The 27902-nt window shown below is 37.5% G+C and overlaps 1 long non-coding RNA gene across 1 annotated transcript; it reads left to right on the top strand.

Moving 5' to 3' along the window:
* The first annotated feature begins 416 nt into the window (after positions 1-416).
* Positions 417-26057, top strand: LOC137655035 (uncharacterized). Its single transcript, XR_011046783.1, has 3 exons — positions 417-609; positions 15867-16048; positions 25262-26057. It is a non-coding gene; the product is annotated as an uncharacterized lncRNA (long non-coding RNA).
* The last annotated feature ends 1845 nt before the right edge of the window (positions 26058-27902 follow it).

Here is a 27902-nt window from a genome sequence, read left to right on the forward strand (position 1 = left end):
TAATAAACCTAAACTATCGTTCATGTTTTCATGAGAATTAAATTAAATATTTAAAACTTCACTCTGTCTAAGAAAGTTAAAATTTGACTTTCTTAAGTCAAGAAAACCCAAGAACGTATATAAAGAGTTTTTTTCAATAGCAAATTACGAGAAATTTTACTTTAAATGCATCAAGAAATTTGAGATGTTTTTTTTTTTTTTTATCGCTAAAAGCTGATGTTTTGGGGGTTTTGAGTTACATATTTAAAATACATTTTCTCCTTCAACGTGTTGACTTATGATCAACATAATTATAATCTCAAATATCATTAGCTGGATAGTAAAGCTGTTTAAATGCAACAACAGAATGGTCATTATCCCCTTTTAAAGACTCAAACTTTTAGATTCATTACTAGTTGTTAGGTGACGAGGCGAAGAACCACTGACATTAACGGAAAGAAACCAAGTGAAATAACCTCTCTTGTCAAAAAGGACGTAAACGAGCCAGTAATATTCATACCTTTTTAACATATTTTAACATTATTTTAAGATAGAGAAACATTTTGTGCTATTGCTTTTACGTGTGTATTTATTAAAATATTTTGTGAAGAAAACTTGTCTAATACTCAAGTAAGTATATTGCACTTTCTGGTGAATTTTATTGGACTCATTTAGTATACTTGTTGATGCCATGAAGTCTGTTTGTAATGTTGATAATCACTTAAACTAAACCTAAAGTAGACAGACCCTTATCTGAAGCTCTTTTATGTCACCCAGGTAACAATATGACGAAATCAAATAGTTACAAGTGTTTCACAATAGTCTCGAATGTATTGAATAGCTCTGGCATACTTAAAATAAATCAAAAGTCGTGTTCCCAAAACCACAGTGGTTGTCCGGTGTTAATGAGTAGTGGCAATATCCTTTTTTCCCTTTAACAGAAGTATTTTTATAGACTGTTTTTCATGATTGTTTGTGGCTTTAGTAGGCTGATAATTTAGCGACCTCGAAGTCCTATTTTGGTCATTCATTCAAAAGAGAAGACTAGTTTAAAGGTGATTTCATGTTTGTAATGTTTTTTATAAAAGAAACCTTGCCATATCAAGTGCATATCGTCCGGCAATTTCTGGCGATAGGTAACTATTTGTCTTGCCACATTCCATTATATCGTCTACCAGGTTTAATTTTAAAGGACCTCGATCTGAAAGATTCTTCCTTATTCATGTTATTTTGGCGTCCCTTCTACCAGACTCCCTTTTCAGCATCTATGTCATAGTGGTGTAGTGTCAGTAGGTTTTCTATTGAATATGTATGCATGTCGTTTTGATATTAAAATATACTTTCCTTTTATTTCCGTTTATCGTTTGTTCCTAAAATTTCCCAGCACATTTTTCTATTAAATTTACCCTGGTCATCCACCACTCCTTAGATTGAATCCAACCTTGTTCAGTTTTTTTCGTTTATTAGCATACCACTAATTCTCTTAGACGTATCCAAATATGACATTGATCTTGTCCTGCTCGTTTGTTATTGTAAATTTATGTACTATTTCTATCAACTGCAATATATTACCCGCCTTACCACCAGTACAAAAAAAAACTCTTCATTCAATCCTATTTCAACCTTCTGATACCTTTATGTTCTTCAAATTGATACATCCTAATATTGTCTGCACCATACCACTTTCCATCATTGCCACCGTTTTTGCCATAGTTTTTCGTCATCCATCATTATGCCATCATCACCTTTTAATACTCAATTTGTGCCAAAAAGCTTCAATGTATTTATCTAATCTTATTTTGGGTAATTGTCCGATCTACAGAGAGTTTATTTTCAACAATTAAATTCATGATAAAAACCAAATGTTAACACCCAAAGCAAAGGTGGCCTTTTCACAGATAAGAGAAACCAGTAGCTGTAAAATTAATAATGGTCAAGGAAAGATTACTTTCATGAGACATGGGTGTATTTTAGAGGGTTCTATGATGATTGCGACTGGACAATTGCGTCCAGGTCATTTGCTTACCTCCATATACTCCTCCATCCATAACAGTAGACATTGAGATTCTATTATTTCGTTGGGACGTTTCATTAATTTTAAAATACAACATAAACATTTACATACATATACAAATTTTTTTTTCTAAAAATCTAGAAATGTTAATACATATTTTTTTTTTCTAATTTTGAATAATTACTGTTTAAGGTCTGACCTGGAAGGTATTCATACAGCTACAAAATATAGGGATAGGATAGGTGGGGGGAAGGTAGAGAGGGAATTAGGATTGGAAGGATTAGAGGGAAAAAGTGTTAAAATGCAGTACAGTGGGAAGTGGAAAGATTGGGGTAGACCCAATAGCTCCTTTTTTCAACATCGTGCCTTTTGGACTTCCAGGAGGTAAGTTCTCTTCCCAGCCTCTGAGGGACTTGTGTTGTCATGATTATTCCTTTTCTGGGTTTTTTTTTATTTATGTCTGTCTACATTTTGTTCTATTGTTTTATTCTAATACTCTGGATTTGGTTTGACCTGAGCAATGAAAAGAGCTATCCTTTTCCACCAGGAATGTTCGTTTTGTATGTTATTTCCTCAATGTTTGTTGCAAGTTCTGGGTAAATGTTTTTGAATCTTTCCCAGTCTTGTGTGGCTCTTCTTTGGTACCTGACGTTTACTGTTTCGAGATTGTATATGTTATGAAGTGTTTCGGTTTTTTTTTTTTTTTTTATTTCATTAATGTAGTTGTTATTGTTGTTGTTGTGCTTTAGGACATGTATGTTTCTTATGTTCCTATTTTGGAAATTTTATAGGGCTTTCATGCACATCATAAGCTACCTCACATAAGAGAGGCAACGTGTTTTCAGAATTTTATTCATTAACCAAGGACTGGAAACGTTTATTAGTCATTCTATTTCTTGGATATACGGGATTATTTTTTCTTTTAGCATTTTATTTTATGCACTTTGCTTTTTTCTTTAAATCAGTTTCCAGATGGTAGGTTGATTACGTGTTATGTAACTTTTTATTTAATTATGCCACTTTTGTAAAATATTATTCGGTGAAGGCATGGTGTTATCTGTTTGGCCATGTACATTCCATGATGCAATGGAGATTATTAGTTGAATTCTATGCCCACAGTGACATCTTGCTAGACCTATGTATGTAACTTCAAAATTGGTGAAGGATTCTGGCGATATATCGTTACTTAATTCTAAGAAGCCTTCTGTTACATCTACTACTTCCAGAAATTCTACTGCAGAAAACTGATCTTTCAAAGTCAACTCCTGATTGTGTTACCACTGCTTTAAACCAAGGTCATATATCGTAAAAATTGATTTTGACAAGTGGGAAAGACAGAAGGTAATTGTTGTATTGTGAAATATTTCAAGCGAAACACTTCTTGACCTCAATTAAAAATCTTCGGTAATGATGTGTGATTAAGCTGAAAGCGATACTGCAATGGGTCTTTCTTACAAGAGAAAACTGAGGGGAATACTGAATGCACCCTCTTGTACATCCAAAGATTTTAGTTATATTTTCGTCATTTATGGCAGTATCGGCAGCATGAAACCTTTTCCCACTCTATGGTATTTCTCAGGGACTTTAAAATTGCCCCTTTTCTTTGCTCTAGATGGAGCATTTCGTCGTGCCTTAACAAAGTCGTACCAAGAAGATTTCTTGTTGACTTTTGTGAGGATATCACAGTTTCTTTTCGATCTAAAATCGGCACTAATTGCACCTTTCCTTTGATATAGATGGAGAATTTTATCATAGCTTCAGAGTCGTACCAAGATTTCTTGTTGACTCTGGTAAGGATATCAGTTTTTTTTATATCTAAAATCGACACCTTTGCTTTAATTGTAGCAGCTTATAAACCGTGATTATGATCATTAACTCGCTTCGTTACTTAATGGTACACAGTTTGCATTCATGCTTGACAGGATCTCATAACACAGGATTAATAGAGTGTACTCTATTAATTCTGGCATAACACATCACACATAAATTTTCGTTCCATTGGCAAGTATATCTCCGGTTGTGTTTGTTTCAAGATTTCCCTTTGTGAATGGCTTCAATTTCTAAGAAAAAAAGATGTAAGGAAAAATCGAGAATTTTATGAAAATTATACAATATAACACATCAGTAAAACCATAGAAACTTAGAATAGTTTTTCAGTAATTCCAACATGTTTTTTGGGCTCAAGCCATGTCGTCCTGATGGAAGTTCCTTAAGGTAGTTTCCTAAGGGATATATGTACTACAGTGATGTTCCCAGAGAATTTTACCTTTAGGTATCCAGAATTCTAACTCCTGGCACGAATATCCTTAAATTTTCTCTCAAGGATATCGCATAATATCACAGGACGTATTCTTGACACGCCTCATAGCAATCTGCACCCCTAATATCGTTTACGCTTCGAGGAGGTGTGGCAAAATAAAAGGGAGCCGTATCAAGGCTACCCCGTTCTTGTACTACTATTGAGAATGATAACAGCGCCATTCCCACGATGGCGGACATTCCTTATTTTGTAGCGGTTTCGCTCGGTGGTATTCCCTGCTGATATAACTTTTCGATCATTTTAAAGGATTATAATTATGCTTTCTCCATCTTCTTCTGCCTCTGGAAAGGTGAGTATTGGGTCTTCACTATGAGTATAATTTAGCTCCTGTTTCGCAATGGAATTAGAGTAATTTATTGTGCTTAAGAGCTAGGCCAGTTACTGGAGGCGCCATGGGCGCCGTCGTTCGTTAGGCATGTGTTATTTAGATAGCAGAACGACTTCCAGTTTAAATAGCTTTATTTAATTATTTAGCTATTTAGGCAATTTTTTTCGTAAAGATTTGGTAATGTGCATAATTTTCCTTTCTCTGTCAATCGTATAGTTAGAGTTTCGGTGATTTAGGTAACCGAGATCTCGTCTAGCCTAGGTATCCTAACCTAGGCGTTTTACTATACGCTCAGACATCCCCCGGTTACCCTCGTTTATTGTTTTCATTTCAGCGGAGACTGATACCTCCTATAATTATATGAAACTTTACACGTCTCTTCGGAGATTTAAGGGTAATCTCTTTCCCTCTGAGTGTAGCTTCAGGTTACAACCCTAATAGCCATGCCTTGAATTTTATTCAGACATGACTAACCTAGGGTTTTTTTTCCTGCCTTTTCCCTTAAACTGCTGGTTGTGGTATACAAGCAGGTTTTGGGATTTAATCAGAATCTCAGAGTATTTAGTCTTATGTCGGCGACCTGCCGGCAGGGCGAATGGGTTGTAGAATACCATCATTCCCCTGCCGACTAGGCTGCCGGCAATGGAGGTTAGCCCTCCCTAGCCGCACTTGAAGTAGTGGTAGGATGTCATCTTCTCCTTACGACTATAAGACTAGTCCTGCGCCGCAGTCCTCTAGGCCGAAGAGTGATCTTCTTTTGCCTAGGATGACATGGTACTGGAACTCTGTTTTCTCCCTTGTTGAGAGGAGGCAGCAATGCCGGCATCCTCTTAACTGTCGGTAATCTCTAGGATGGAGAACTGAGACTCTCCTATCACCTAGGATTCTGCCGATACTGAAAGAGAGTTTCTTTTAACAGGTGGTGGGACTGACAATTTTGACAGTTCCTTTCTCACTCTATACAGGACCCTGTTCCCTACCCCTCTGTCCACTTTTGATGGCCGAGCCATTGTCTTTCTTAAGGCCGGCATCTTGCAACATTACCATTGCCGGTAGGTTGCCGGAGCCAGCCAGACTCCCTCTCTAGCCATGACATTGGCTAACAGCAATGCATACTGCCGGCAACCACATCATCTGTCGGCAGCTATGGTCCCTACCATTAGCCATCTTGGCTGCCGGCAGTTGGCGGCTGCGGCAACTGCCGGCTGCCGGCGGCCATGATGGCTGAGAGTGGGAAGTCCCTTGCTATCCCCAAGGTTCCTCAGTTCTCCCTTGGACTGTCATTCAGGAGTTCTGTTGCCGGATTACCGCTGGCCAGACCAGTACACATAATTGCTGACTTAGATGGCAGCACACCGACTGTACTGATACTGTCGGAGGCTAGCCTGCCGGCAGTGTATTGGCGGCACCTTACCGGCAATAGTACTATAGCTGGATGGAAGCTTGATTGGCACATTCTTCCCTTCCATTGGAACCTTCTATTCAGAAGAAAGGCAGTTAAATGAGACTTTTACATCCTTAATTACTGTATACATACACAGTAAAGGAGTAGTCTTTCCTCCATGCTATTTCTATTAAGCTAGCATACTAGATATGCCGGCAAGACCTAGTTATGCCGGCAACATGCCGGCTGAACTACAGTATATGTTATCCAAGTAGCCAGTATATCTACAGTATAGAGTATACCGCAGATAGAAAACTACTATATATTTTATACTAGTAGTTATTTCCAATATATCTTGGATATCCAACACAGGCATTTGCTGAACCTAATCCCATATTGAATGAATATGATTTCTTCAATATCCTGATTATAAATCAATATTCGGATTACCCTACAATATTAAATAACTTCGAGGCAGAAGTGATACACTACTAACCCTTAAAGGGTAGAGCCTTTATCTTTGAGTCTCCCTGATCAAGAAACTCTATATTTTAATATTGTAAGGAAGGCTACAGCAAATAGGCTGAGTGGGATATACAAATATATGTCTTTAATTTCCCTAGTCCAACTGGCTTCATGCTAGATGGACCGTACTGTCATATGCTACTATGAAGGCAGCATAATGACTAGACTACAATACATGATGTACAGTAGCCAGTAAATTGCAGTATGGACTTACTGCAAACAGAAAACTACACTACCATTATACAGTAGTAATTTCTAACATACCTTGGGTACCCTTGTACAAGCATTCCACTGGTATCGCTCATATATTGAATGAATAGTTTTCTTCAATATTCTGATTGAGAATCAGTCATCCTGACCCCAGAGTATTAACATTATTTTGGTACAGTAAATTGGTACTTCTCTACCCCTAGGGGTAAGAGCCCTTCTACTGGGAGTTACTCAATAGGATCCCCATGTAGTTAATACTAAGGGGAGGTAACAGCATTTGCTTGCAGGGGTACACAGGTATGTATCTCCTACTATCCCTTTATAGCTTACTATCCTAAGCTATTATGTTGTAGATGACCTTTGCATGTTGATTATCAGGGAGATAATCCTTTGTATACTCATTTGGTTTTCCTTTCTTTATAGGAAGAACACCAGATACCTTGTGCTGCAGTCCTCTGCAAGGCCAAAAGTAAGTATTTTTACAGTCATAATACTTGCAGGTTTCATGCCCCCTGCAATATTATTTCCGGATCCCTACATATTGGAACCCACATGTTTGCAATATATGTCGGACATTAATGTCTAAAGGTTTTGAAAATCTCAAGTCTACGGAGACTAGGGATACAGCTCAATACAAGTTACGCAACTGGGTGAGAGGCTTCCAAAAAATCTCTCCAGAACCCTTCCTACCTAATGATAGAATGCGTAAGCTACTATTTCCGAAAGCAAGCAAGGAAATAGTAGTGCCTCAGGAGCCAACTACATCCATTGACGGCCAGAAAATCTTTGGGATTGAGGGCAAGAAGTGCCCCAAGGTAGAAGAGAAAAATGTCTTATCAGAATTTCCTCTGCCTATGCCGGCTATAGAGCCATTGATGTCGACATCTTCGTCTTCTACTCCTCTATTGGATAAAATGGTACAATTATGTATCCAACTGAAGAATCAGATAGTGGGCTTTCGTAAACAAAACGAAAAACAGGAAGAAAAACGCAAGATAGAGCCTCGCAAAGCTTCTATTGTCGCTTCCCAGGGGTCAGTCAAACGACCCATGGATCAAGACCTACCAACATGCTCCAAAACCAATCCCTGGAGATTTTAAATGGCAATCTCTACATCTCAGAGAAAATGGGATCTGTTCCTTTGGACAAAATTAAATTTTAACCAAGCTTTGATGCTTTCCCTAATTGTTGGGTTTGACTGAAGTACGAACCAAATTCAAGGAAAGGAACAGAACCAAAGGAGGTCATGATTCTCGACCATGAAAAGTCACAGACTATCCTCTCAGGTAGTCTGAAAAAGGCGGGTTATTCAGAGTCGAAAGTATTCCCACTGAATAACAGACACCCTTCCTTTCTTGCTCCTTCTTCACTCTCATTCCCCTTTACAGGGAAGGCATACACATTTGTTGCCAAAGCGGTGGAGGTGGGTAAGCCATGTCCCACGCTCGAAGAGTGCAAGCCTCTTGTCACCAGCTTTTCCCGGACAGGAAAAGGATTAGAAAGAAGTCCATTTGATTTTTTCAGTAGGAAAATTAGACGCGGATGTAGCAAGTCGACAATTTAATGTATGTTTCCCTAAATTATCTGAGTTGCTCTTGCATAATAAACAAGAGACAAAGCAGAGACTTGCGACCCCCCTATCTCTACAAAACTACATAGTTGTGTTCAACCTACGAAAATACCTCAGACATGCTCATGGTCATAGCCAAAATGCATATGGCTACCTTAGTGAAGGACCTTTACGCCTTTATGAAGGCTAAGAGAGCATGTAGAGAGTTTGTGTTCGCTGCTGCAACAGTGAAACACGAAACGAGGAAGCTAGTATCTTCCAACATCTGGGGTAAAGACCTCTTCCCACACGAGGTAATTAAGAAAGTAATTAAGAACGCTACCATGGAGAACATAAGTTTTCTCCAAAAATGGGGCATCCTTTCAGAGAGAAAATCTTCCTTGGTTGTGGGTCCCCAACCTAAAAAGAAGATTGAAAAGGCTGGAAATATCCGAGCTGCTCAACAACATCCCACTATTCCAGTGACCAAGATGCCACAGGCAGATGGTCAATAGTCTAAACCTACTGACTATTCGAAGCAAGAACAGGCTTCGGTTAGGAGGAACATTCCTTCAGGATCGCAGGACCTTCGATCCTTCGGTCCAAAGCCTATTCAAGATGAGCCCTTGATGGGAAACAGAAATGTCCCCACCATCATTTCCTTACCTTCTCTTACAATTCGAAATCCTCCTGGAGGAGTATACCTGAGAGCTATAGAGCATACAGGTGGTAAGAAAACTATAGCCCATCAAGTTCCAGGGAAGGCTGTTTTGTGTTCATGAGAAGACTCAAGAAATCTCTGAGTCATTCTGAACTTTTTGCCACTCAACAAGTTCATAGAAAACAGCAAGTTCTGAATGTTAATCCTTCCGAACATATGGACCTTGTCCAAAGTAGGGGTGTTTGTAGTCTTGTCAGACCTGAAAGGTGTCCTGCGGAACCTTCCAGTCAACCACCCCCCTTCCTCCTATCTAGAATTCAAGTTACAGAATGTAACATTCATCCTAGGAAAGATACGTGTCGGACTCACAGTCCTAAGTATCTTCATAGGATTGGTAAACTTAGTCACGTCAAAATCAAGCCTTGAAATGGTTCAGGCATTTGTATACCTGAACGAGAGGCTGGGGTGGGCAGCACCCGAAGTGGCTGGCCAATGTGCATTCAAGGAAATGACCCGGTTCCTAGGACATCACGGATGCAAGATAAGCTTCTAAAAGTATCAACTTTCTCCAGCTCAAGCGTTTCAATGACTGAAAAACCTTTGAAACCCACAGTCACATCAACTCTCCTTTCCCTTGGGAATATAAAAGGAGCTCGCGAGGTCTGTCAAGAGACTCAGGTAATCAGTCAGATTTCCAAGACACCAACAGGGACAAGAGCTAAACTTTCCCCAGTTCACAATAGTGACAGACCTAGTGCAAAGAGCACAGCGAAAAGATGCGTTAAGAGCCTGGAGAAAATATGCATCAAACGCTTGAAGAGTTAAAAAAAGACTGATATCAGTCCCTCTTTAATCGCTTCTCTAACAAAAATTAAAGCACGAAAGTCCCAAGACTCTGCTGGTCCTATGATGAGTGGGGAAGCCCCTTCCACACAGATCAGACTTCCTACGACTGATCTGGGACACAGAAGCGATAATAAGACGTCACAATTGAACGTCTCATACAGTCTAGGTGAAGTTACCCATCCCTTTCTTAAAGGGATGGTACTGCCAGCAGTTCATTTACAACTGATCCACAAGGTGACAGTGGATGCTCTATTTCGGTCCAAGCCGATAGAGTTTGAATGGTCCATGAACACAGACCTATTCCCTCCCAGATGGGAACAAGTCCCGGAACTGCAATTCGACCTCTTCGTCACGAGCGTCTTCAAGAAACTACCTCGATATGTAGCCCCATACGAGGATCCTCTAGTGGGGCTGATAGACGATGTGAAGAACTTGAATATGAGGCTGGTCCTAGCTCTGATCCTAGGTTTATTTCCGAAGGCTCAGAAATTAACTGCCTTCGTTTTATCACAGAGAACTCAAACCCTTCATTTCATGATTTTCTTACTCTAGCGGTTAGAAAAAGATTTGGGATCTCAAAAGGCAATATAGAATTCTTAGAAGAATACAACGCTAAGTCAACTAAAAGACAATATGAGTCTTCCTGGAAAAAGTGGGTTGCGTTTGTCAAAGCAAAAGGACCGAAAGAAATTTCAATGAACTTCTGTCTGTCCTTATTTGTCCACCTTCATAGCCAAGGTCTGGCGGCCAATACGATTAATACGTGCAAGTCAGCCTTGACTAGGCCTCTCCTATATGCTTTTCAAGTGGATCTGGTGGATGAAATCTTTAATAAGATTCCGAAGGCATGCGCTAGGCTTAAGCCCGCAGTACCACCAAAGCCCATCTCTTGGTCTTTGGACAAGGTCCTACATTATGCCTCATCTGTGAACAATGAAGATTGTTCTCATAAGGATCTAACCCAAAAGGTTATTTTTCTATTTTCTATAGCCTCTGGGGCTAGAGAGAGTGAAATAGTGGCCCTATCCAGAGATGAGGGTCACATTCAGTTCACGGAAGTGGGAGAACTGGTCTCTTACCTGATCCATCCTTTCTCGCTAAAAACGAGATACCCACTACGAGATGGGGTCCTTGGAGAATCTGCCCTCTGAAGGAAGATGTCTCTCTATGTCCTGTAGAGTGTCTTAAGGTCTATCTTCGTAGAACTTCAGACTTCAGTAGAAGACAGCTCTTTAAAGGAGAAACTTCTGGATCAAATTTATCCCTGAAACAACTAAGGGCGAAGCTCACCTACTTTATTCGTAGAGCGGATCCGTACCGTATTCCTGCAGGTCATGATCTGAGAAAGATTGCTTCATCACTGAACTTCTATCAGTATATGGACTTTGAGCGTCTTCACTCATACACTGGATGGAAATTATCCAGAGTGTTTTACAAACACTCTGCAGAACAAGTGCATGAACTGAAATACTTTGTTGTGGCGGCAGGTAGTGTATTAAAACCTGCCCCCTAATTACTGTGGTAAACAGTTAATAGCTTGGGAACTCACATGTCCTTGCATATGTACCGGGTGAGAATCATCCAGAGTATTCTGCAAACACTACGCTAAGCAAGTCCATGATCTGAAGCAGTATGTGGTGACGTCGGGTAGGATATTTAACTTGCTGTCTAATTCTACGATGAACAGCTAATTGACTGGGACTGTCAATTAAAAGGAGGAGCGGTCACCCTTCTTAGGTGTGACCTCTCTTGATTAAGTGTTACCATGATGACACTAGCTCTGTTCAAAATCCCAGTTGTGGAATTATACAGATAGCACTAGTGCCGGTGTACATAGTACACAGTGCAGATAGAAGTAACCAGTACAGGACTTACCAAAGTAAGTATTTCTCATATAATTGTATGTTCACAAATGTAGATATAAGAGACACTGATGTTAATTCAGCAAATATACAACTATGAGACTATTTGTATATTCAGTGTATACTTATGTTTGGTCATACAATGTATGTTAACTTCGAGACCCCTTTTCTACTGTCTAGATGACTCTTCCCTGTAGGAGGCAGGAAGCACTAACATTGCTTATGATTAGTGATGATGACGAATAACGGTGACATCACTTGTCTCAATTGGTCCCCATGACCATAGAAAAGGTTGCTATAAGGTTAAGGCACTGATGAAAATCCACAGATACACTAATGCTCTGGTATGTTTCCATCAGCACGACATGACTTGAGCCCAAAAACCGGATTTTGAGCGAAGCAAAAAATCTATTTTTGGGCGAGATAGCCATGTCGACCTGATGGACCCACCCATATCTTCTAAAAAGAAAAGATCTTCACAGTATCCCCCCGTGGTACTGTATCTGTAACACATGCTCAATGCTACAAGGAATGTCCGCCATCGTGGGAATGGCGCTGTTATCATTCTCAATAGTAGTACGAGAACGGGGTAGCCTTGATACGGCTCCCTTTTATTTTGCCACACCTACTCGAAGTGTAAACGCTATTAGATGTGCAGATTGCTATGAGGCGTGTCAAGAATACGTCCTCTGATATTATGCGATATCCTTGAGAGAAAATTTAAGGATATTCGTGCCAGGAGTTAGAATTCTGGATACCTAAAGATAAAATTCTCTGGGAATATCACAGTAGTACACATATCCCTTAGAAAGCTACCTTAAGGAACTTCCATCAGGACGACATGGCTATCTCACCCAAAAATAGATTTTTTGCTTTGCTCAAAATCCGTTAAAAAGTAGTCTGAAGTACGACGGAGACTTGAGTCAACTCCACCATGCTCCAGAGAAATTGGATTTCTCCAATAAGTAGTTCATTATGAATTAGTAGTTCTGTAGTTAATAAGTCTGAGCTTAGAAATATCTATTTCGTATAAGTGAAAAATAAATACATGTACACAGATGTCCAGGACGCAAATGTCTTATGACCATTATATATTACATATCAATTAAAAAGTACAACTGATCTCTATACAAAGAAACTTGCGATAGCTATTAACATAAATCTCTTCCTGATGTGGTTAAGAAGCAAATTAAGTCATATAAAATGCTTTTGATTTTTAACTCGTTATAATTACATGTGATTAATTAAATCAGTTGAAAAAAAATAACTCATGAAGGCACAGATATTCAAAATAGTTCGTTATGATTATGATTACTATTGTTGTTGTTGTTGTTTTTGTCACAATCTGATCTACCCACTCTAATTTATATTGTTAGCTATGTAACTTGGTGCATGAGGATTATATTCCAAAAGCCGTTTTGACCGTAACTTATTTTTCCATAATACTGTTCAATATAAAGCCATTTTTCCTCCACACTAAAAATTTAATCTTTAGTCGTCTCTATATAAAGCAGGTACTGTATAGTGCTTTTTCTAATGAGAGTAGCCCCCAAATGTCTGTGTTTTCACTCCACTTACTTTCAAGGATTTAAGTTTATCTTATTTGATAAAAGTTTCATAACGAATGATTCTTTCATATAACTTTTTCATTACGACCAAAATTAGGATAGAAAATCTAATTATCATAATTATTCGTCTAAATTTACTAACCTCTCTCTCTCTCTCTCTCTCTCTCTCTCTCTCTCTCTCTCTCTCTCTCTCTCTCTCTCTCTCTCTCTCTCTCTCTCTCTCTCTCTCTCTCCAATTTCAGGTTGTGATTACTTTCCTATTTTCCGCTCTTTTTTACCAAGAATGTCTAAAGCTGAACCTTACGATTATTTTTTTTCTCCAGTGATTTGCTCAAACTTGGTGCTTATACATTTTGTAGGATGTTTTATATTTTCTCACTCTCTTTAAAATGACTGCTTTAAAATCACATGTCAATTTAAATTCAAAATATTCTTAATATCTTTATATGCCTCTGAAATTCTATAGTTTGTCGGGACTAATGCTCGGAGTTATAATTACATTGCGTACGCACAAACTGACAAAATGGTTGGTCAATTAACTTTAATCTCTTGTAGTTGGTACGATATTAGGTTACTCATTCCAAACTAATGAGGTTTTATCTGTAAATCGGGAACACTTTTTATTACAATGTTACACTAATTAGTTTTGATGTCGTCTCTTTTATGTAGAATGTCAGCAGACAAGCTGCTTTAGTATTTAGAAGAGGAATGAGAAAATCATATGCTTTCACTACCCACAGGCACATATTCAAGTCCTATGAAGCTTTGTAGAAATAAATATTTAATATCCTCATCATCTTCCCCTACGCCTATTGACGCGAAGGGCTTTGGTTAGATTTTGTCAGTCTTTTCTATCTTGAGCTTTTAATGAAATGCTTATCCATTAATCATCTACCTCACGCTTCATAGTCCACAGACACGTAGGCCTGGGTCTTCCAACTCTTTTAGTGCTTTGTGGAGACCAGCTGAGTGCAAAGAACATGCCCAAACCATCTTCATCTACCCCTCACCATGATCTCATCCACTTATGGCAGTTGAGTAATCTTATGATTTCATTTTTAATCTTGTTCTACCATTCAACTCCCAATATTCTTCTGAGGGCTTTGTTCTCAAATTTATTAAATCTGCTGGAGATTGTTTCGTTGTCACCCCAAGATATGCTTTTTTTCTAATCTTTCACCAAACTCTTAATTCTAAAGACCGTGTATGGGATATCATAGTTCCTAGATATTGAAATGATTCTACTTCATTAATTCTTTCTCCTTTCAATGATATTTCATCTTCCATTGCATACCCTGTTTTCATCATCCCTGTCTTTCTTCTATTAATCTTGAATTCTTGAGCCCATCCTCGTATGATATTTCATACTTTCTGGTAACGATTATTTAATGAACTCTTTTAAAGAAAAAAAAATAATGGAATAACAATGGCGGATCTTATACCACCGTTCTAAAATGATATACACCTAAGATATTCTGGAAACGAGAATATTGTAGAAAGGGACTTTGTGGGAAAGCTTTGAAACATATGGTTTATTGCTGGCTTATTATGGAAAATCAAAACTTTCTAGAAAAACTTAATACTATAAATTAAAATCCTAATAAAGACATATTTAAAGGCTGTTATAAGGTAGAATTAAATATACGTTATACAGGAACAGTATATACTTTTTCCCAAGGTCTATAGAATGCACTTTTTCCATGTTTAAGAGAACTACAAGTTATTTTCTCATGATAATCTTTTAAGTTGAATCTAAAATGATCCCCAAACCGGGAGTAGTTTTAAAATACCATCTACTATCATAACATAAAGTTTTATACAAGTTTATAAAATAACATTTCACGATGTATCATCAGAATAGGATTTCAAAATAACGAATGGTCTTTTGTGGTCTTACTTAACTGGAAGAATATATAAGATTGTTTGGTGTTGCTCTGTCCTTGGGAAAGGATAACATAAATGAAAATGTATCGGTACGAAACTATCCCAAACATCCTAGTGCAATTATGAAATTCAACGTACGTACTTTGATAAGAGAAGGTTTTGAACGGAAAGAAAAGAATTTGTCAACCTCATTAAAGCAACATTAACGTTATGTTGAAAAAGCTAATATAAATACCAGTTTAAATAATGTTTGATTAATTCAATAAAATAGATTTGAAAAAAAATTATAGAATATTAGTATTTCATGAATATGGAAAATCTGATCCTGCATAATTAGCTTTCGTAATTTGATGAACACCAGCGCATGCAAGTATATTTTCAAATGACTAGGCATTAGAAAGCTCCCTTGATTTACATGGTGTAAATCATTGTAAAAAAGGTAATCAACATTAAGTAACTATTCTGTATTGCTAGCTATGGGAAGGAGTAAAAAACTAACATGTACAGTACTGTACTGTGCTCTTTTTTCTTTATTTATTTATCTATCATCTATATATATATATATATATATATATATATATATATATATATATATATATATATATATTGTGCGTGTATGTGTATATGTACAGTATATGTACTGTATATGTATATATGCCTGTATATGTATGTATGAGCCTGTGATGTCTTCCATTCGCAAATATTTTTGAAAGTAATATTGATAAATATATTTCAGGAATTGCATTTCTTGTACAATTTCTTATGATGTCCGAGGAGCAGGATGACTTTGAAAAAATCGAGATGATGAAAAAGGAAGAGAGTCTGAACACCGACGAATTTGCTGTGTTGAAATACAGACTACTTTTTATTTTCTTCTTCGGGATTCTCTATTATATGTGGTTGAAGATAAGATTTTACGTAAGAGGTTTCTCATTTTTCTTTTTTATTTTTCAGCTCACGTGATGAAAATGAATTTCATGTACAGTTGTTCCTCTTCGTAGATTGGTTTTTCGAATTACTGTAGTTTATCACTAGGCTAATGAGAAAAGATGTTTGATTGCAGATCTGCATGTTTGACCAGGCTTATAATTTAATTCAAACTTTATTTCTTTAAAAAAAAAAAAAAACCTCGGATAGCTAATGACTACCTTTTCATTTCGGCTTTTGTATTAATGGTAACTATTTTAACTAGGTAACGGCGGTATGTAAGTTTCGATTTCTTCTATCTGAGAACGCTATCTTTGGGTTGTTATTTTTGTGGACTCGTTTCACGTCAATAATATTTTATTTGACTACTGCTGCTGTTATATGTGTCCCACACCACATCCGTTCTGTCAGCACCTTCTAATTAGGGTCTGATGTATGGTAGGAAAACATCATTGGCATAATATGCTCTGTTGTAGATGATATGCTAGAAATGATGGATGAAAATAAATGTGGTATCTTAATACTGCTTGGTCTCAGTGCTGTTTTTGATACAGTTGTGCATGAACTGCTACTAAATGATCTACGGTCCATCGGCGTTGAAGATCAAGCCTTCGAATACCTAAAAGGCTACTTAGTTGGTAGAAATTACTGTGTACAAATTGGAAACTCTTATTCATCATATGAACCCTTAAACATAGGGGTAACCCAATGGAGTGTACTTAGCCCAATCTTATTCTGCATCTATAGTATTGGTCTATCAAAAATGCTACAAGGGCATTGCGTGAAGTTCAAACTATTTGCAGATGACACACAATTTTACTTCTCCGTAAATGCTATACATGACACTACTGAAACTCTAAACCGAATCCTTGATAGTGTTAGAGAATGGGTGACATTTAAATAACTAAAATTAAATGAGAACAAAACTGAATTCATGGTGGTGGGCAAGAGAAACAGCGTGAGAAACTTTGGTGATATTCAAATGAACATAAATAATGACTCGGTGCAGATATCTAGTAAAGTTTGAGATCTAAGTGTATTTCAAGACTGTAACCTGCCTCTCAATGCTCAAATAAATAATGTAATAAAAACTTCTGGTTATCATCAAAGAAATATTGCGTTTATAAAGAAGCACCTGGACGAAAATTCTGTAAAGAAACGTGTGATAAACTGTTTTATTACCAGGATTGACTACTGCAACTCTTTCTATTACAATTTACCAAAAGTGCAACTTAAGAAATTACAAAACATAATAAACAGAGGAGCAAGACTGATAAAAAGTGTCCCACCTAGAGAAAGGATCACCCCTATACTAGTCGATTTACACTGGCTGCCGATCAAAGCGAGAATTGAATTGGAAATATGTACAATAACCCACCAAGTTATCAGAACTGGGCGTCCAAAATACTTAAGAGAATTGCTACATATTGCGCAGCCAACAAATCGTGTCGACACGAGAATAGTTACAGATGGCTTCAAACTGTTGGAACCTATATTTACAGTATGTCTACTTTAGGCTTCAGAGCCTTTAGATATGCGGCCCCGAGACTATATAATAAGCGCCCACGAAACATTCAAATGATTGAAGACATCAAGGCTTTCAAGGGGAAACTGGAGACTTTCTTACTTTAAGTCATACGACAGTGATGATTTAACAGTAAATGAACAATATGCGATATGAAACATTAAATACTCTGAACGAACAAGGTAAAACGACAGTGAAGGCCCTGTAGAGAGTGGGGTTCCCCTGCTGTATGGGACCGGAAAAGCATCCATCAAAGTAAGTAAAGTAAAGTAATCTTCAAACGTTGAGATTCTAGAAGTCAGTAAGTGCCATCCAGAATCTATGTCAAAAGTACTCGGGGGCTGGGGGTCAAGCTACTCTGATACTGGTCTGTTCAATGGAAGAAAGTAGACTGCATCAAGCTCTTAAAACATCCAGTTCTCCAACTGAGCTTTCCGCCACTGCCACATGCTGAAGACAAGCTGCCAGATCAGTGTCATCATCAAGATTTTGTCTTAAGTGAACCTGGAGTGTCTGTATTAGGTGCTTGTATCAGGCACTTCAGCAAGTCTGACTTTTTGGCCTGGCGCAGTTTTCCTCTGTCTGAAAGAGATGGAGGGTATGGGTTATTTTCGTGCTGGAAAAAGGTACTCACATCTGTTTCCCTGTCTTAAGCCACAATATACAGCTGTGAAAAAAGGTTGACATCAGCCTTCAAAGTTGCTATTTTGCCAGCTTGTTTCGATTTTTCCTTTGTTGTTGGACACTTGAAGAGTGGATGGGTTTTTTTCTGTATGGGGTCATGAATTGATCGAGTGCAGTCTAATTGACTGATGGTATTATCATACTGGCTCTTTCCAAGTTTTTCCACTGTATGAACAGTGTTGTTGGTCACTGATTCATTCATCACATCACAAGTATCCAGCATAAACAGTTCTGCAGTGTCATTCATGATAGGATTGCCCATATCACTGATAGTCTTGGCAAGGCTCAAAAATTGCCCTCTGAAGCTCTGTTGAGTTAAGAGACTTTCCTCTTGGTGATAGTGCATCTCAGATCCCTCAGACCAAATTGCTTCAAACTCATTTAGCATTCTTGCTTATTCAGGTCCTACAAGCATCCACTTTTGAAATGCTGGCGGGTTTTCAGTGAGTCCAACAGCACCACCATACCCTTTCACAATGTCATTGTTGTTCTCATGGGCCTGGTCGATTGGGATTGCCAAGAATCTGTTTGAGGTCTTGAACACGACCCAGTGTCCATGCTGTTCAAATTCTTCTTTGATGGTAGGAGGCAGATTTTCCATGTCCCTCATGTGTAAACAGATCCAGCGAGCCTAGTTGTGGTAATCCATGCTAAAGAACCAAGATACTAAGGCTTTCATTGAGTCCACATACAAGTGAAAGCTGGCGGTCCGATGAGCATGGATGAAGAGCAGGCCCAGGAGCTCAAAGTGCAGGATAGTGTCCCAAAACTGAAATGTTGGGCTTCGGCTGATCATATCCTGTCTCCAGGTCTCTTTTGCATCTTCAGTGTCAGGTTTACCAGTTAATAAGAATGCATCTTCTTGAAGCTTGGCCTAGGTCACAGCACTGACTTGATGTGCTCTTCGTGTTCTTGTGAGATGGCAGCAGCAGAGAAAGGAGTCTGTGATTCTGGAGAAAGCAATACCTGCTTGGGTGAGTGTAGCAGTCAAACCTGAATTTGACAAGTAATGTCCAATGGTCTCCACACTGCCATCTCTATATGGAGTCCTCCAAACATGATGACATGCTGGTCTTCTCCCTGAGTCTGTGGCCATTTCCACAGGATGTACTTTACCAGTGCATAAAGTGACCATCCATGGCCAGGACTGGAACTTGCCCAGGGTTCAGGAACTGTGTGGCCTGTCGATTGACATCCATGCTGTGCTTGATCATCGCAGCTGTGGCAGCCTTCTCATTAAAAAGTGGTAAGTGTTGTGTTTGAGCTGCTTGTTTCTCATTTAGGAGTGAGTCATCTTGCAGTGCTTCATGGTAAGTTGGCCAAGCTATGGCATCACCCTTTTCCAGTTTCTCTTTGTTGAAAAGTGCCAGCACCTGCCTCAGCCACTGTTTTTCTTCATGTATTCCTGCAGCCACAGTATATGGTCTAGACTGAGCAGCACTGGTGAGCTTTTGCACTTTTGTAGCATTTTCCTTGAGTGTAACTACTGGGACTGTTGTGAAACTTTCTAGGAGTGCATGGCATTGCTATGTATCTGGAGCCAGGACTTTGTTTGCTTCTCTGGGCCGTCCCTGTGCCATGGAAAGAGCCTGTGGCTGTTGTCCTGCAGGGTTTGTGGTCAAGATTATCACCATCGCCCACCATGAAGAGCCCAAGACGAAGCTGTGGTGGTCACACAACGCCTTCTTTCCGGGTGTGCAAGCAGACTGCTATAGCCAGCTCATTTTCCAACTGCAAGACACGATCTTAGCTGAAACTGAGACCCAGTTCATGGAACTCTGTGACTATCTTCTTGGACCTCAAGCGGGTGTGAATGTCAAGTCCGATATACAGAGGCAGTGGTGGTTCATAGTTCGTTGAATGACAGCATTTTCCTGCAGCCAGACCTTTCATCTTGAAGTTGAAAAGGATGGTCTGAGAAATGGTCAGACATGCCTGTGATTTGAGTCTTGTTGTTTTACATCTGGTCCATTTAGGAGCATCACAACAAGCAACTTCAGTGTCGATGGAACAAATTATTCTTGATGGTAGGCTGGAAACGATGCATCAAAGTGAAATCCAGTTCTCTACGAGATTTCGTTGCGAATTATTTTTGCAGCATCACCTTCATGGTCACAAATCATAGCCTATTTCAACATTTGCTGTATTCCCTCCGGAAAAATGAGAACAATGTGTTTTCCATCACTTTGTTCTTGGGCTTGATGGAAGTACTGCAGGATATTTTCCTTGAATTGGCTCTTGTTTATTTCCTTTCAAAGACCAAGGGCTTGAAGATGCTTCCCATACAACTTTCGAAGATCCACAAGCTTGAAATTAAAGATACCGTCCTCCACAGGATTTTCAATGGAACTGGCGAGCTCAATAAAGGCTCTAGATTTAATTTTTTGCTCCTCATTTGGGATTCACTGGATTTTTTAAACTCCCTTGTCTTCTTGGACCTAAGGTGATTTTGGAGCTCAATCAGGCAGGTCAGGTGGTATTTGGCTTCAATGGCAATTAGGTTACCACCAGAAATCTTTGCAAGCAGAGCTGTCTCTTGCAAATCAGTGGCCATCCAGAGTTCTGAATTCATGGAAATGACCATCCTCTTTGCCGTAGAAAATGCATGAGGATTTTGGCAGAATTTACCAATCTTTTCGGCGCTTCTCATCCGTGATAGAGCCTGGATCCTCTAAAGTCAGTTTTCTTTTTCGTTCAACTCTGTGTATTTTGTCTTTGGCAAATTTTCTGCAGCAGGATTGGTGCCACTTTGCCCAATGCGCAACAAATTCTTCAACAGTGACGCCTTCATCGAAGCAAAGTTTTTTAGTAATCTGTCTATCTTGCAGAATGCACAAACGTTAGTCAGGAAACTCTCGTATGGCGCTGTTTTTCTCCAGTGTCTGGCCCATTCAATGGGCATTTGAGGTCCTCCCTGTTTTTTTACTGTTAGATCACGCACGCACTCCTGTCCATGTCACGTTTTCATTCCAACCGTGAAACATACAAATAAAAGTATGCATGTAAGATATGCCTTTAGGAGTATCCTCAGAGTCACTGTTTCAATACAGAAATGTACAATAACCATTGTGCATCATTAATCTACCACCAGATAGCTTGGCAGCTTATGTCATTTTTTATGAGTTGCAACTTGCCACTTACTATTTCATCATTTCCATCTAACGGCAACGATTTTCCCCTATTCTCGGAGTGTGAAACCTCAAAAATTGCATTTTGCCGCGTACAGACTGTCAGTATGACCATAGAGTATCCTGCTTTTCCAATAATATGTTATTACAATACTGTCACTATACATAACTGTAAAGATAAACTCCGTTTTCCCTGATAGAACTCTCGACCTTAGAGCATCCTGCTTTTTTAATGTCTTATGTTATTACAATACTGTCATTGTAGATAAGTGTAAAGATAAACTCCATTCTATTTAATATAACTTTCTTTATAGAATATTATAAATTCTTGATCTCTTCTGAAATATAGACTCCGTCAATATATAGTACTTTAAAGAATGATTGTTAGCTAACATCTTTGGTTTTCTTTTAAAGTCTACTGGAAAGAGATATAGTTTGTAGTTCAATTCCTGAAACCATGACAGTTGATATCTGGTGAGGTCTTATGCTCAAACATTAAACATTATATTTCTCCTCTGCTAAAACATTTATTTTAAACCATAATTTGACAATTTTTTTAAACCAGCCCACTAGTAGAAGTAACGGGTACTGTAGATTCATAACCAACTTTTGTCCCAGCTACTCTTTTGCTTTTGTGAGAGAAGTTTTGAATGCTGATCCCTTGTATTTTGATCATTTTATCGAAAATAAGGAATGTCGCATATAAGATGCTAAAGATTAGAAATCACGAGGCTCCTTAAAAATACTCTGCATTATCCAGTAAGCACCACTTACGAAAAATACTTATGGCTTTGATTTTCAATAAAAATTACCAATGTTCAACCATTGCTGACCCAATTTTATAAGTTGCACACTTCGCCTCCAAACACTCCTCTATGTAGAGGGGATGAATTAATTATTTATCATAAAAAGGAGAAAACAGTAAGAGGGTTTGAGTTGGAGAACTAGCTAGAATCCAGATGGCATGAGGTTACGCTAAGTAAAGAGAACACTAGACCAGTTCAAATCCACACGTGGACACTGCTACCTGTCATGAACAGGCGATTGCATTTTCCTGGAACAACACCACCCCTCTTGCCTTTTGCACCTTTTCCTATTATGGTGTCAAAGAAATCCTAATAAGTGGTGGAAAATCCTAATGTTTTAAACACTTGCTTATCCCCTAGGATTTGTGAATCTTACACTGTTAAAAATGTGCGTTAAAAAAAAAGGGTAAATGTCTGGCAACATTTATTCCAAGATTTTTACCGTTTTAAAAACGGATGAATTGACGTAAAGGAGTGATATCAAGATCCCCAACCTATAAAATATGATAACAAAGTATGGTAAAATTACGGTCGCCTGTATTTTACTGAAATACGGTTGAGAACAGTATATTTTTTACAGAGAATTTCCGATAAAATTAACGGTTTTTTCTAACAGTGTAGGCTAGTGCGTTCACGCGAATAGGCAGTATCCCACGAACAAACATTGTTACCAGAACATTATGCAGAGTGACATTGTTAAACACTGAAGACGTCAGAAGCCAGAATATTACAGGAAAACAGTCGCACTGTTTTGATCCATGCTCGGACAAGCAACGGCAACTAGGAGGCAACTGCTCCCCAAGTAACTTTTTTTTCTTTTTTTACACGTCCCCATAGTTTAATTTGCTTTCAACTTCTGTAAAAGCTTATAAAACGTGTAGAACCCCGACTTATTCCGGAATTGTCTGCATCAGCTTTGGAGGAAGTCAATAGTCAGCTTCTATTATAGTCTCAACATTTGTAAAATCCATCTCCTAGATCAATAACTTATTGCATATATGTCTGGTAGTGTAAACAACAGTATTTATAAGCCAGACTGGAAGTCAGCTGTCCCAGCTACTTTGAAAGGCCAAGGGTTGTCGCCCCTTAATATTAAAATGAATGGCCTTTCCTTTGGCATTTCTAATTAGTGTTTGCTATAAATCTTCCAACTGAGGGTTAATTTTCCATATTGGTCTTGTTCCTCATAAAGTTTAGATTTTAATTAATGATGACGGGATAGGAACGGAAATTTCAGAGTGTATTAATCATGTCTTAATAGATATCCTTCAAGGTTATGCTTTTATTTTACAAACACATAATCCCAGTGATACCGTTTTGGCGTTGTCCATTTTAAGACTTTGCTTGTACCTAAGGGATTTGCAAAGGGGTTTTCCATTACATAAAAAAATCATCAGTTGAGTTTTCCTTCAAATATAGGTTACGAAAGTTCTTTCATTTATTACATGTTGCCCGAAAACTTTGAATAAACAAATCAGGAATGCCAATAAAATTGATGGCTATTTTTAGTTTAATTTTTTGTCTAAATTAGAAATAGTAGAAATTCGTCACATGTATCAATTTGACTTTAACTCCTATTTAAAAAATTAGTTCTAAAGAATATTGTAATTGTCCCGTTAATCCTCGCATTATTTTTTGTAATCTTTAAATATTAAACAGCGCAGTAGAATATCATAAATTTCAAATATATTGGAAGTCGTTATAAGCATTTTTAATCCAGATTTCGTGGTATTGAAAAGACTAAATTCAGAAAGTGTTTTAATTGTAAATCTCTACTTGCCAAGGGACTTTCCAGAGTAATAACAGTAGCTCAGAGACACTCAACAAGTCATTTCCCAAATGTGCAAACTTCTCGTAGGTTAATGCTGAGCATTAGTGCGATGTTGCTCAGGGAGCCTTTTGCTCGAGCTCTTGGATTAGCAGATCTTATAGAGACCCCTCTCGAGGCGACCTTTCCAACGTGAGCTCATGTATGTTTTCCTCTCACCCTTTGCATCTTTTCAGTTTTTTTTTTTTTTTTCTGGTCCAGTGATGTTACCTTGATTTTCTTGGAATTGGGGAGCTAATCAAATCAATATTTCCTGCATTACTGAAGTTCATAATATCTTTCAAAGATACTCTCGTTTGTCATTCCAGGCACTCCATTATCATTGTTGTTTGAACTTGTAACTTTAGTTAACTAAGTATGTTAAGAATTTACTTGGGTATGAAAACTTTTTAGTGCACGCATTTTTCTTTATAATTAGTTTCTCCTCATTAATCATTAATATTTCATCCCAATTGGTTTTGGTTATTAGAGGTTTCCAAAAGACTGTAGTTATGCTTTCAACTTGAAGGTTAAGCACTTTCACATATCAAATATTCGTGAATAGGAGTAATTGTTTTAAACAATTCATAATAGTTCTCTTGACACTTAAAATATTATTTGATATGCTCAGTTTAGATCGTCTATTCGTGTATTACTTGGATGTAATTTGTTTTGATCATCGGGTATCAGTTTGGCCAATGGGCGTTCTGGTCATTAATAATAATGTTACTTTCTATCATGGGACATATAATCTTTTTTTCTATTAAAGACTGAAGTCAGAATTTGATAGATCCTTAATTCTTATCGTTACTCTTTTTGCCATAAAACTACAGTGGATTTCTGTATATCTTTCCATATGTTTTCCTCCTGAAGACTAATCTACTGTATATTCATACTATAATACACAATTGCACACTAGATAGCCATATGCATGAGACCTCGACTAAATCAACCCATAGTTAGTGATAAAAGCATGATAGCTTTGATGTTTTGTTTTTATACCTGTCTTACATAATTTTCAATATCTTCCTTTTCTCCACCTTGATTTAAATGTATGTAATGTTCCATTGCCTGACATTATAGGTAACAAATTATGGAAAATTATATTGACAATCTTAACGAGATTACACTATTAGAAAGTAATTTGAAGAGCTTCTTTTTGTCAACGAACATTTTCTAGTTTTCTATATTTTTTTTGAAACATTGTTTTAATGATATTTGTCGTATTTTTTTTAAATTGTTTTTTTTTTACAGTTTGACAATCCTAAATCCTCCGAAGAAGAGCAACTAAAAGAGGGTAAAAAATGCCTCGATTTCAACGAATTTCGAGAGAAGTTTCCTTCAGCTGCAGAGGCACTGATGGAAGGATGGGATTCTGAGGTGAAGTTCGATGAGCCTGAAATCTATGGTGTCGAAGAATTTATTAACAAAGAGAAGATGAATCGCAGGAATCACAGATTATGAATCAAGCTTTAAAAGATGGATTTCTAACATGTACTATTGTACGTGTCGTGATCTACACAGTTGAATAATTCTTGGTTGTTAATCACAATATGCTCATACAGTTGTGGTAAATATTTTACAATACATTTTATAGCAAAGCTTTTAATATACAATATTCATATTTTACAAGTGATACATTTGTTTTATAAATGAAAAACAAGTTAAGATTAGAGCAGAGGATATTTAATCCTAGATAGCAAAGTGGATTTCTACATTTTAAATCATTTTAATACTCAAGTTTAGATTTTAACTACGAAAATAATGCATTCTAGAACACAAACCCTTACATATATCGTTATATGTATATTTTTTAACTATCATTTATTGTATTGCATGTTATTAATCATAAACTCTTGACATATTCTTAGTGATGCATATTAAAGCTTTTATTCACGTACAGACGAGATTTGTCTTTTAATAATGATATTCTTGCTACTGCAAGACAGTGTAAATAATATTTCAGTGTCCATGAAACCTGTGAAGATATCAAATCCAGTTTATATGATCCATTCAAGGATTTCTTTAATGCAGCTTCATAAAGACTTTATTTTTTTTCTCTTACCCTAATTCATGTACGTTATATTGCTGACTAAACCTAATGTTGTTGTGTCGCTGATCTAAGAGACTAGTATTATAACTATGATTTATTCATGTCATTGGTTTTATCATGACTTGATGGTTGTTGAAGGTTCTGATGCAACATTTTTTTTGTGTGTGTGTTTTTTATGTGACATGGGTGACAGTCTTTAATATAAAAGTATGGCATATACCTACACTTTGAGTTAACTGTGAGCCATTATCCCACGTATCTAGTATTTTATTATTATGAATTATGAAAAAAAAGAGCACTAGAATATGAGTGAAAGATAAACGCTAAAAGTGGTCACCATTTTTTTTATAAACTACTATGAGATAATTATTCTGTGAAAACCCAAGGGGTGAGTAATATACCCTAGTTTTGGCATTTGTTTTATAGTGACTTAATTACAAGAGCTGAATAAATGACCAATGTTGATATAAATATGCCACTGAATTACTCTATTCACTTTTAACCAAGAGTACGAATAGATTGGGCATAGTGTGTGATCTTACCGAAAAAAAAGAAAGATAGCTGTAATTAACCATTCCCATATAGTGTCTGCACGGGCAAGATTTTCTAAACTTGGTCAAAGATGCCTCAATGAAGTTGTACGCACATGTCATCCTATAGCTTGGGATATCCAATCACTGCAATGTCAGTATTTTGATCTGTCTAATTTTGTTCGCATATTTCATTAAGATCATGGTAAATGGAATAAGTCAACTTTAAAACCTCCTACATATCATGTCTATGTTTTAAGAGAGTGTTCGCCAAAGCTTTATTTTAATGACTACACTAAAAGGGCATGGTCGTAATTAATGGGGAATCTCATGCTTTAATTTAAAAGAGATTTTTATTTACTTAGCGCCTTGTCCTTGATGAATTTCTAATCCAAACATTACAATACTTGTGAATTTTTTTCCTTATGATATACAGTATTTTAAAAAGAAAATAGCATTGACAGCTTTTATTACTCAATGGGCACCATTGAAATGAAAGGCCTCTAATTCTCATTGGAAAATGATGTGTCATATGAAATATACAGTATTTTCCTCATGTTTCAGTTACCCCCCCCCCCCCCTCTCTCTCTCTCTCTCTCTCTCTCTCTCTCTCTCTCTCTCTCTCTCTCTCTCTCTCTCTCTCTCTCTCTCTTTATCCTTTAGGATTTGTGAACCTTAGGCTTGTGAGTTCACACTAATAGGCAGTGTCCCACGGGCAAACATTGTTACCAGAACACTATGCGAAGTGACATTGTTAAACACTAAAGAAGTCAGAAGCCAGACTATTACATGAAAACAATCTTACTGTTGCGTCCCATGCTCAGACAAGGAACGACAACTGGGAGGCAACTACTCCCAGAGTAACTTTTTTTTTTTTTTTTTTTTTTTACGTAATCTGCTTTCAACTTCTGTAAAACCTTATTAAACGTGTTTAGTGTCCATTCTTATGTATTTTTCAAAAATCTGATTCGTAGTTATCTTAGTGGTCGAAAAATCGTTGCATGGCTTCCCCTTACATATTTTTTTTTCTTTTTATAATTAATAAATCCCTGTGGAGAAAAATATTTTAATGTGTGGGAAATGGGTTACCAGAATGCATTCACACAACATGGAACAAAGATCTACTTCGAGGGATAGGAGCACCAACACTTTAGCACACCCACAGGGATAGATACATTTGATGTTAAAATTCACAAACCTTTATTCACTTCGGGTTTCTTCTGTCCAGAGAAATTAACTTCATGGAAATATCTTTCGAGCTTCATTCTAGATTTGTCATTATTAAAGCCACTTCACTCTTAGGCTCTATTTT

The sequence above is a fragment of the Palaemon carinicauda genome, chromosome 16 (genome assembly GCF_036898095.1).
Source record: "Palaemon carinicauda isolate YSFRI2023 chromosome 16, ASM3689809v2, whole genome shotgun sequence".
Lineage (NCBI taxonomy): Eukaryota > Metazoa > Arthropoda > Malacostraca > Decapoda > Palaemonidae > Palaemon > Palaemon carinicauda.